The sequence below is a fragment of the Tenrec ecaudatus genome, chromosome 2 (assembly GCF_050624435.1).
Source record: "Tenrec ecaudatus isolate mTenEca1 chromosome 2, mTenEca1.hap1, whole genome shotgun sequence".
NCBI lineage: Eukaryota > Metazoa > Chordata > Mammalia > Afrosoricida > Tenrecidae > Tenrec > Tenrec ecaudatus.
In genome coordinates this window covers 300,785,615-300,792,411 of record NC_134531.1, presented here as the reverse complement: position 1 = coordinate 300,792,411, position 6,797 = coordinate 300,785,615, and the positions used below count along the sequence as shown (strand labels likewise).

The following is a 6,797-nucleotide window of genomic DNA, read 5'->3' as shown; positions in this document are numbered from 1 at the left end:
ATTACAAGGATCTATATGTGCCCTCCTCCCTGGGGGATGGACAACAGAGAAGGGGGTGAAGGGAGATGCCGGATAGGGCAAGATATGATAAAATAATAATCTATAAATTATCAAGGGCTCATGAGGAAATGGGAAACAGGGAAGGAGGGGAAGTAAAAGAAAGAGGACCTGATGCAAAGGGCTTAAGTGGAGAGCAAATGCTTTGAAAATGATCAGGGTGAAGAATGTACAGATGTGCTTTACACAATTGATGTATGTATATGTATGGATTGTTATAAGAATTGTATAAGCCCCTAATAAAATGTTTAAAAAAACAAATGAAAAAACAAAACCATAATTTAGAATTAACACTGATAGAATCAGGCTAAAATGAAGCTACCTCATTATTTATGTAATTTATTGTCTGCATGTTCTATGTATCAGATCTCCTGTAAGTTAATTAACAGGTAAAACATTGATTATTAAATGTGCTCATTTGTTTTTCTTCACTCAGTACCGCCAATTGCAAGCCCAGCACTTAATTCACTGTGAACACATAATAAATATTACCTACATGAAAACAAAATGTATATGTATCTTGCCATTATATTAAAAATATCTTTAAGGTGTTTCAATATTTTAAAATGTATACTAAGTCCACATATTTTGTAGATATATTAACAGATAAACATTTTATTTATATTTTCTTTCAAGTGGTTTGGATTTATATTTATCGATTGAAATTTATAAATGGTGATGACATACTGTCCCTCCAGTTTTATGCAATGATTTTTAAATATTATTTTAAGCTCAAACCCACAGAAAAAATCCCTTGTCTTGTGTAGATGTGTTTTTTTCTAGATCTGGTAAAAATGTTGTATGTTTCCTTTGATGATCTACTTATTGAGAAGGTCTGATCTTACTCAGCACAGACACATTGTAGAGCAAAGGAGCAGCCCCTAATTATACACGGCATAAGGCATGCCTCTGTAGGAAATGTTCGCCATGCAGCAAAAAGCAGGAAAGGATGAAGAAGGTCAGAAAGGTCAGGGGGAAGGGACTAACCAGCTAGTAAAACTATTGGGTGCCAGGTGTTCTTTACTAGTGACAAAGAAGAAAATTCAAGTGCAATTAAGCACTGTCTAGTCTGAGTAATCAATTAAAACTTCCCACAAGCCTGCATAGATTCTTCTTACATTTAAGTATGATTTCAGAAAAAAATGTACAGTTGCATTCCCTCAATTCCTTTTTAAATATCTACTTAAAAACCATTTTGCTTGTGTTTTTGTTAGCATTCAGAATGCTCCATAAAACCCAATTATGACTTGAGATTTTATGGGGAGCTATCAACATGTTTTTAGTTAATTCAACTGATATTTCAAAACAGTAAAAATTCCAAATTGGAGCTACCAATTATAGAAACTATCACATGCTCCTTGTAACTGTATATTGAACATGATTTTTATATAGACATAAGTTACGTTTCTTATGTATATATTTGCTCTTTAAAAAATTAAAGTATTTTATTTTAATATTAGTTAGAGGCTCAATTTCTATAGACTTTTTTACTGTATTTGGTTGTTTTTTTCTTTTCTTGTTATAGACTGAAGCTGCATCTCCTATCTTATAGTAGGAAAGTGATCTTTCTATTACATCTAAAATATAGTTTGATGTTGGAATGATTAATAATTATGAACTTGGAATATTGATCGCTTAAAGCACTTACATTAGATTACCCACTAGTAGATCCAAAGAAGTTGGATATATTTAATCAGATAAAATTATAGTTCTTTTAATTAGTTTCAAATTCACTATGGATGACTCTCAGGTCTAAATTAAGTTAAGCATGGGACAGACAAGTGAAGGTGGAAAGGAGGTGAGATCACGAGGTTGAAGAGTATAGTTTTTGTTTAGTTATGACTTTTTTTGGTTCTCAGATACAACAAACAGCCTAGCAATGAAGCTACATATGAAAAGAATTCATGACCTTGATTGCAGGGCTGCAATGTGACAGTACTCTCCCTGTTTCCTTCTGACACTTACTATGTCTACTCATAGTTTCCTATCCATTGCTGACTTTGGAGGTGTATGCCAGGGAAGTTGCTTCACTTTTTTGGTTCTCATTTTGAGTGGTTAGTTCTGTGGAATACAAACCTGCAAGGTGTCACCTAATAAGAATGTCTCCTGTTTGGCTATAATTAAGCAGAGGGATGAGTTCGGGTTCATTCTTGAAGAGTTACCGTGGGCAAGGGGCTCAAGGGTTTCCTCATTCACTGTGGAGCCAGTAAACTGCTGGTCTCAGCTTAGTTTCACAAAGTCCACCAATTATTCCCTCCTAAATAGGTGTGTAAGGCCAGCAAGTTAGACAATATTCCAATGGAACTCATAAGGATTCCGTTGACTACTTTTTGGAAATAAATGACCAAGTTGTCTCTCTAGTGTAAGTCTGGAAGCTCTGCTAAAATCGATCCAACATGACTGGCCCCCTTTGTATTGAAACACTGGTAGCATAACTCCCAACATCATAACAACATACAAGCTATAACCATATAGCAACTGGCAGCAAGGTAGTAATGGCATGTATGTTTTGAATAAATCCTTGTTTAATTAACCTAATGATCAAAGCTCCCTTCTGAGCTTTTTCTATTATGCTAATTGCTTATCCCTTATGCCTATCTTGTCTTTACTCCATTATGAAACATTTTCAAAACTAATATTATTTTTTATTCATAAAAATAATTCAATTTCATAAGTTAAAATACATTTCAGACAGATTCCTTTTTTCCCTCTTTCAATTTATTATACATAAGTGTTTTTTTCTTGAACCAGTTGAACTTTGCTATGACTCTCTGAGACTCTGTTGGATAAATGAAAGACTGGTAAGGAGTAAAGGGAAACAATACTTGATAATTCAAGATTAAGAAAACGGCACCGATATAACACAGAATTGACATTTGCTATTTATATAAGCAGGGGTGTGTACACATCTGTGCTATATAGCTATGACGTGACATTGGGTTTATCTGTTTCCTTTTCATGAAGAGTGAAACTTGCTTGTTAATTGCAAAAGAAAAATAAAGCTGACTAGAATATCTCTTAGTGTTTCATAATGCTTATTATGTTTAATGCTTGTGATAGAAGACTTAATGGCATAATGATCGAAGTGTTCAGTTGCTAATCAGAGGATGGTAGTTCAAATCTCCCAGCTGTTCTGTGAGTGAGGATGTAGCAGTCTGCTAGCAAACAAATATACAGTCTTGGAAATTGTAAGGGGCAAGGATATCCTGCCCTATATTGTCCCAATGAGTTGGAGCCAACTTAGCAGCAGTGGTTTTGTTGTAGTTGAGTTGAGTTTTGTTTTCTTTATGGCAGTCGGTTATGGAGGATAATTTTGCCTTGAAAAGAATGCCCAGGAACATGCTATTCATGGGAACAGCACAGTCTGTTGGTCTGATGACACACAGTTCATGCAAATTCCAGATGTTCAGGTGGTTAATCCAGCACCCATCCACAAAGGTAGATAGAATCTATGCCAAGATGTGTCACTGGTGACTTGGTGGGTGAGGATGGGGTCTGGAAATGCTTCTGGTCACTAGGAGGGTGTTGGGAACAAGTCGTGAATCTCATTTTTTTGGGTTGACACTCACCCGTGTGGGTGCTAGTCCTGTCACTATTGAAGGAGGATTGCAAAGGTTCGAAAGGCTGTGATGTATCAGGCTGGGGGATTCTGTCCCCCTTCCGTCTGTCTCCTCTCTTAGCACTTTGGTCCAGCTACTTCTCACATTGAGTATTCAATTCAGTTTTTTGTTCTTAACCATATGTGTTGTATTTGGTGTCTCACATTTGATTATTTGGTTTCTTGCTATGATTATTTGATTAATTATAGATTGTACTATGATTTCCATTGCATGATTTTGCAAAGTAAATCCCTTGGCTTTTATTCCTAGTCCATATTGATCTGGAAAATCCTATGAATTCTGTTCAGCATCACAGCAAAGCACAACCTCCAGTGGTAGGCAGGTTGTTGCTGTCCTTGAGGCACACTGGTAGGAATCAAGCTGAGGGCTTCCACGTGGAAAGCAAAATTTTTACAACTGACTATCATTTCTGCTATGGTAAATAATAGCAGGTGATCAATAGAGATTTTTAACTGAATAAATGCTTAAATAGATTTTATTACTTATCATTTATATATTTTTATATCATCTTTTTCCTTCAATACTTGGTAAAAACAAGGAGAAAAAATAAGAATAGAGTAGATTAAAAAGTATTACTATAAAGTCATGGAAATCTTTATTAAACAAGAACATCAAAATGAAAATATATCTCAATATACCCTCTATCAAGGTGTATCCATTTCTGAAGGTGGTGTGTCCATCGCTCTAATTATTCTCCAAAACTCTGCACTCTGATTGACATCCTATCAACATTGCATGTTGGTATCCACTGCAGACTAAGATCATGTTGTTGAGTCAGTTCCTGCTCATGTCTCTCCTTGAACAACAGAAGAAAGCACTGCTCTGTCCTGCACTCTGCTGCCAATCGTTCCCTTGTTTGAAGGTATTGTCATAGCAACCGTGTCAATCCATCTCATTGAAGGCCTTGCCCATGTCCACTGTCTTACTCCTTTATCAAGAATGATGTTCTGGCTCCTTTCTGCCGGGATCTGAGGCGCGCTCCCGCCGCCGGACACCATGCTCTCCATCTGTGTCCTGCTCGCCACCATGGACCCCCAGCAAGTCCAGCTTTCGCCCATGAAGGGGCTCAGCCTGGCGGACAAGGAGAACACGCCCCCGTCCCCAGCAGCGCCCGGGTCCTGGCCAGCAAGGCAGCGAGTAAGATCTTCCAGGAGCCGCGGAGCCCCAAAGCCCCAGCCTGCATCATGGAGGATGAGCCCTTGCTGAAGAAGAAACCCCGCCACTTTGTCGTCTTTCCTGTGGAGTACCATGACATTTGGCAGATGTATACGAAAGCTGAGGCCTCCTTTTGGACCGCCGAGGAGGTGGATCTTCTAAAGACATTCAGCACTGGGAAGCCCTGAAGCCCGAGGAGAGAAGTGTCATATCCCACGTTCTGACTTTCTTTGCAGCCAGTGATGGCATAGTGAACGAGAACCTGGTGGAGCGATTTAGCCAAGAAGTTCAGATTACGGAGGCCCGCTGTTTCTATGGCTTTCAAATTGCTATGGAAAACATACATTCCAAAATGTATAGTCTCCCGATTGACACTTACATTAAAGATTCCAAGGAAAGGGAGTATCTCTTCAATGCCATTGAGACAATGCCCTGTGTGAAGAAGAAGGCAGATAGGGCCTTACGTTGGATTGGAGACAAAGAAGCTACCTATGGAGAGCGAGTTGTAGCCTTTGTGGCAGTGGAAGGCATCTTCTTCTCCCGTTCGTTCGCATCCATCTTCTGGCTCAAGAAACGAGGCCTATGCCTGGCCTCACATTTCGCAACAAACTCATCAGCTGAGATGAGGGTTTGCACTGTGACTTCTCCTGCCTCATGTTCAAACACTTGCTGCACAAACCTTCAGAGCAAAGCGTGCAAGAAATCGTTGTAAATGCTGTCAGGAGAGAAGAGGAATTCCTTACGGAGGCCCTGCCCGTGAAGCTGATTGGAATGAATTGCACTTTAATGACATAGTACATTGAATTCGTGGCAGACAGGCTAATGCTGGAATTGGGTTTTAACAAGATGTTCAAAGTAGAAAACCCATTTGACTTTATGGAGAACATTTCCCTGGAAGGGAAAACGAACTTCTTTGAAAAGAGAGTGGGCGAGTATCAGAGGATGGGAGTGATGTCTAGCCCGACAGAGAATTCCTTTTCCTTGGATCCCGATTTCTAAATGAGCTCTGAAGATGTGCTGTCGTCTCACTACTTTGACCCCTGCCCATCCAACAAGGTCAGCTACTCTGAGTATATCAACCTCAAGACATGTAGAACTAACTGCCTTCATCGTTGGCGTCTTAGGAACTGTGTAGCTACCTCAAAACTAGTCCTGCTTCTTCACAGTGCAAGTGGTGTCACCTAAAGTGACCGGATGTTAAGGCAAAGACTCCTGGGGTCTTGGTGTTTGGCTTTTGCCAGTAGGGTGGCTGCAGCCCACTTCCCGGGCACCAGCACTGCTGGCAGCAAGCTTGCCTCTAGGAGGAAGCCCACCCCTCAAGCTAGTTTTCCGGCAGAATTCAGCAAGTCAGTCGGAGGATCTGAGATGCCACTGCCGCAATGCAGATTTTAGAAGTTTACTTCGTTGACTCGTTAGTTTGTACATAAAACTGGCACTTTACCTGCAGAGACATGGCCTGCTGTCAAGGTGGAAGCCTGGGCTAGCCAGCTTTGTGAAGTTCTACATCAAAAACGTACAAGGCATGCATCTTGTTTACCACTAAATGGGAGTAAGTTTGAAATTCACTAGGTAAGTAAAAGGGGTTAAACCTGCGTGAACAAGGCACATGTTATTTTTAAACCTGGGTTCCATGGATTCAAGTATCTTGCTAACAATTTGATAGTTCAATTGTATCCTCCCCCACCCCACCCCCAACTTCTAGGTTAGGATCTAAGGCAATATTTTAAACCGCTTTTCAAATCAATCTTTAACAAAAATAGCCCATCGACGAACCTTTAGATCTCTTAGGCTAGTACTAAGAGACTCCCCTAGAAGTTGAGGTTTTGATTGTACGTAAATAGCCACTATTGATGTTGGTTCCCCTTAGTTCAAAGATGACAGGTTTTTTTTGAGACTTAGGGAATTCTTTTTTCTGTGAGTCCTGTTAGAATGATCTCCAATTCATATTTCAAAACATAAGACTCA

General features: G+C 39.6%; 1 pseudogene; it reads left to right on the top strand.

Moving 5' to 3' along the window:
• The first annotated feature begins 4,673 nt into the window (after positions 1-4,673).
• LOC142441527 (ribonucleoside-diphosphate reductase subunit M2 pseudogene) lies at positions 4,674-5,831 on the top strand (annotated as a pseudogene).
• The last annotated feature ends 966 nt before the right edge of the window (positions 5,832-6,797 follow it).